The 5,332-nt window shown below is 35.1% G+C and overlaps 1 pseudogene; it reads right to left on the bottom strand.

The window, feature by feature from the left end:
• Positions 1 to 2,282: 2,282 nt before the first annotated feature.
• Positions 2,283 to 4,426, bottom strand: LOC123241818 (annotated as a pseudogene).
• Between the last annotated feature and the right edge of the window lie 906 nt (positions 4,427 to 5,332).

Below are 5,332 nucleotides of genomic sequence, written 5' to 3'. Positions count from 1 at the left end.
ATGCACAGAAAAGGATACACTGTGGCACAATGGAATGTAATGGACTTCTCTACTAGCAGCAATGCAATGATACAAGATATTTCTGTGGGACTTATGAGAAAGAATGCTATGCATATCCAGAGAAAAAACTGGAAGTAGAAACACAGAAGAAAAACAACTGCTTGATCACATGGTTCAATGGGGATTTGGTTGGGGATGAAGGCTCTAAAAGATCACCAAATGCAAATATTAATAGTAAGGAAACATGTCTTGATCAATGACACATGTAAAACCCAGTGGAATTGTGCTTTGGCTATGGGAGGGGGTGGGAAGAGGGGAGGGAAAGAATATGAATCATGTAACCTTGGGAAAATTTTCTTAATCAATTAAAAAAAAGAGGACACAACTCAGTAATAGGTGGGATTCACTCTTTTTTGTGAAAAACACCTATCATTTATCATTGAAAATTGCATGCTACCATTAATGAATAAATTTATTCTCAGAGAAATGGCCTCATATTCTTTATTGGTTAAAATCCAAATGCTATAGGTCTACAACTCTCTTAGCCAGTACCAAACTGTTTTAATGATTTCCACTTTGTACAAGAGTACTACCTTCATTTTTTCCCATTAATTCCCTTAATATTCTTGACCTTCTGTTTTTCTCACATGAATTTTATTATTTTTTCTACTTATATAAAAATAATTTTTGGTTAGTTTGATGTAGACCACTGAATAGGCAAATTAATTTATGTAGAACTGTCATTTTTATTATCTTAGTGTGGCTTATATATGAGCATTTAATATTTTTCCAGTTATTTAGGTCTGACTTTATTTGTGTGAAAAGTGCTTTGTAGCTCAGTTCATGTAGTTAGTTGCTGGGATCATTTTGGGAGGTAGACAGGCAGGTATTTTATATTATCAACAGCTATATTAAATTAAATTTCTCTGTCTTTTGCTGTTGGACTTTATTTGTGGTAAGTAGAAATGCTGATGGCTTATAGAGATTTATTTTATATCCTGAAGCTTTGCTAAAGTTAGTAATTGTTTTGATTTGTTTTTTGGTTGATTCTCTGGGGTGTTCTATGTATTCCATTATATCATCTGAAAAGAGTGATAGCTTTGTTTCTTCATTGTCTATTTTAATGCCTTCGATCTACTTTTTCTTCTCCCAATCCTACAGCTAAAATTTCTAGAACAATGTTTTCTTTTGTTTCCTTTTTTGACATTATTACTTGCTTCTGAGTTTGAATTTTTGTCTTACTTGTCACTTAAGTAACTTTCTAAGGTAAATTTTTCTTTGTCTTTTGTTCATTTTTCTTTTTTTTATTGTCTTGTCCATATTTTGAAGTTCTATTTTGTTCTTGAAATAGAGGGATCACTGTTCCAAATTTTCAATATTGCCTTTCTCTGGTGCTTATTGCCTTAGGTCAAGCTGTCTTTGGATCTTAGAGTATGCACTTTAAGGGAATTGACCAGGCTGGCTTCCTGTGGAGAGACTTGAAGCTATTTTATCAGCAGCTAGATTCTATTCCCCTGTTGCCACTACCCCTCTTGTCTTGTGGGCTAGTCTGCTTCTTATTCTACCAGCTTGTTGCTCCAGGTTGTGTGATAGAGCATTAGGATGGTCCCCTGTTACTTCATTTTCTCTGGCCATATAACAATGCGATGAATTGGTCCACATTCTACTGACTCCCCTGGATGCTGTATTCTCTGAGATACTATCCTTTCTTACCCCAATGAGACATGTCTGTACTGCTTTACTTTATTTGGAGGCAATTTATTTTCTTTTGTGTGAATATGGAGTGTTTGGACTAGCTAAGCATCTCTTACTCTGCCATATTAGCTTTGAGGAGGTAAATGACACTTCAGAGTCATTTTTTGTATAATATCCAGTAAACAATCAAACTACCAGAACAAAAATGTTCCACAGTAAAATATTATCTTGAATTATAGTGAATAATGGTTTTTTTAAAAATGGAAATTTGGAAAGATATTTAAAGTTATTTTTTTCTAATTATGAAATGCCACTATGTAATTTAAGGCATCTTAGTCTCCATTAAACAAAACATTAAAAAAAAGAAAATGTGTTATGATTTAAAATTCATAATTATGTATTTAAATTGTGTGAGATTTTTCAAATGGAACCAACAAATATTGACATCCAAGTTGAAATTGTAAAACAGGGAAAAAGGGGTAAGGCAAGAAAAAAGGGGTGCCATAGAGACAAGAGCCAGAACAGCCTGCCTCCTTGAGTCCCAGCCAAAAAACCCTGACCAGAAGTCCTGCCCTTGAGAGGCAGAGCTACCCAGAAATCCACATCCTGTCCACATCTGCAGGAGAGTGAGGTGCTGGGAAAATGAAGTTCTGGGACACAAAATTCCACTTATATAGTATATTGGCAGCTAATACATAACTAGTAGTTAAAATGGGTTCAAAAATATCTTTCTTCTTGATCTTTTTCAAAGTTCTGTAAGAATTTGGTTCTCCCAAAGTATGCTGCTGAACTTCCCAGTTGGTTGTGTTAACCTCAAATTGGCACTATTTTTCCTATTATTCCCTGTGCTGCACCAGAAGGTTCTTTTACATAAGCCCAAGACTGCTGGACCTTGGCTTCCAAGTCTTTCAGCTTCTGAACCTTTTCTTTTGTCTTCTCAAATATCTGCCCCATCTTTCATCTTTGCCATGTGCTCCTTTCTTTCTTCTTCTATTTCTGTCAGGGTTCTCTTGGTTAGCTGTCCTTTTTTGTTGTTGTCCACATTATTGCACTTCACTCTTACCAACTTCCTGCTCATATAGTTTTAGTGTGCATTGTTAGATATGTCCTTCATATTCTGCATATAGAATAAAATGTTTCTAACATTTATGAAATTGTAATGATCACCATTTTATCAACAATGTTACCTTCCTTGGACCCTTTTGCCATTAACTTCAGTGATAGTACTATTGCCAAACATAGCAAGAGATAAGCAGTTTTTTAAATAATTATTTTTAGTAAATGTTTCTATAGCAATGTATTTTCATTATCAATGATTAAAAAACTATTTTGTGGTCAAACATTTTATTCCTCATAGTCCTATATTTAGAAGTTTATATAACATTTAGGAAGACACTCAGGGGCAGTTAAGACTAAACCAAATAAATACAGAGGAAATCTATACTAGAATACTAGAGTATCAAGGTATTGAAAGCATTTAAAATGTTTTAATTTTTAACTCTAAATTTGGGAACCAAATGAAATTATTTCTATATCCATAGTAGAACAGGATAGTTATGCATGTAATTGTAAATCTCTTATTATGTAGAGCTTGCTTTTCTTTTAATGCATGTAATAAATTCATCATGCACTTTCAAATTTGCTATGCTTATATGTGATTCTGGTCTTACTTCTGTTTTGTCTTTTTTTAAATGCTTCTCTGTTTGTTTTAACATTTAAACTATTAAGATACTCAGTTAACTCCCTCCCTCTTTCCCTTCCCCCACAAAAGAAGACAATATTTTATCAAAAGCTAAAGAATGTATACAACTATGTTTAAACTCTTTTTATTCAACAATTATTTCTCTGGAAGTACATATGCAAAAGTCATTCTTCAAAGAATATTTCTGTTGTTATATATAATGTTGTCTTGGTTATGCTTGATTTACTCTTCATATTTTTATGTAGGTCTTTCCATGTGGTTCCAAATTAACCTGTTCATCATTTCTTACAAAGCAGTAGTATTCAGTTACAATCATATCCTACACCTTATTTTTCTGTTTAACAAGATTTTTTTCTTCAACATCATCTATTTCTGGAGATGCATATATTTTGGTTTTATGCTTTTGAATTTCTTTCATTGTATATATCTGAAACTGCTGGCACTCTTCAGGAATCAGCTTGTCTTCCTTGGTGATTTTAGAAGATATTTGGAAGATATTGCCCATCTTGTCACATAAGCATATCATGAACTAAATCTCTAGCACCTTGAAGCCATGTCCTAATGGTCTGAAGGGTCAATGAAGTATAAACAACAGTTTACTCTGTGGTCTAGCACGTGCCATCTTTTCACCCGAGATTCTGCATTCAGATAATTCTCAAATTTACTGGCAACATAGTTAATAAAAGACTACCAACAATTATTATTGTCCACTGCAATACCAAATCCATGAGTATCCACTATTGTGAACAATAGCTGAATACCATCTTCTTTGATTAAAATCTTACTTGTTTCATTTGGTATGGTCTTTTTAATTGTAAGTGAGGGATCTCTGAAGAATTACAAGTCTATTAGAAATAATGAGTTAATATTGAAATCTACAATCCAGATTCTCCTACTAGTGTAAAAATGAATTCAAAATCTCTTCACAGATTTTTTGCATACTTGATTTGGGTTATTTGCAAATTCCACATAGCCTTGAAGGTTCTTCTGTTGAGCCATGGCATGACCACTGCATCATCCACCACTCCTGTCCTCAATCACACAAGGACTCATATTTCTTTAATACTTAAACTCTACCTTCAACAAATGCCTTCTTTCCACTCCCTATAAAAATTACCTTCCACATTCACAGTATGCATCTTGTACACACTTGGTTATTTTCCTGTTCACTACCTGCCCTACCTTTAGATATGTGGGCAGTGACTATTTTTGTTTTTTTAATATATTTCTAGTAGTTATCACAATATCTGTGAGACATAGTAAGCATGTAATAAAATATGTTTTGACTGACTTACCAAAAGATTCATTTTTACACCAGAGAAATAGGAGTCAAAGAAGTTAAACAGTAAAACACTATGATGACAACATACTTTATTGAAAAACAAAAGGGCCAGGCTATCCTTTGGAAGTGTAATCTATGCCCTGGCTAACCTATCTTCAGAAATGTATTAGTACTGAATAGAAACACACAAAATAGACTCCATTAAAAAGTATAGGCCCGGAGACTTCCGGTTAAGATGGCAGCAGAGTAAGGAGCAGCTGCTCGATCTCTCCTGACCAAAGCATACAGGACTCCTCAAGGGGAAATAAAAACGGATCCAGACAAACGAAGGAACCCCACAACAGGGCACAGCATTGAAGGTACGCAGAATCGGGGCATCTCCATGCTATAAAGGGGTGAAACAGCTCTCACTAAAATGCAAGAGGAAGAAGCCCCTCCCCTAACCCCCACACCACACACCTAGCACAAAGCCAAGGCCAACTCACAAGAATGAAAACAGGACTGGGGCAACCAGTAAATCACTAGCAGCCCCAGGGCTTTTACCTCTGTGCTGCAAGATGAGGGACCCCAAGTGGCTGGGGAGCGCACATGGACTTTCCCTAGTGTCTGAGCTGGCGGGGACAAAGATCTCTAACGCAGGGACTTTCCCTAGT

Source organism: Gracilinanus agilis, chromosome 3 (assembly GCF_016433145.1).
Source record: "Gracilinanus agilis isolate LMUSP501 chromosome 3, AgileGrace, whole genome shotgun sequence".
NCBI lineage: Eukaryota > Metazoa > Chordata > Mammalia > Didelphimorphia > Didelphidae > Gracilinanus > Gracilinanus agilis.
This window is presented reverse-complemented; position numbering and strand designations above follow the sequence as displayed.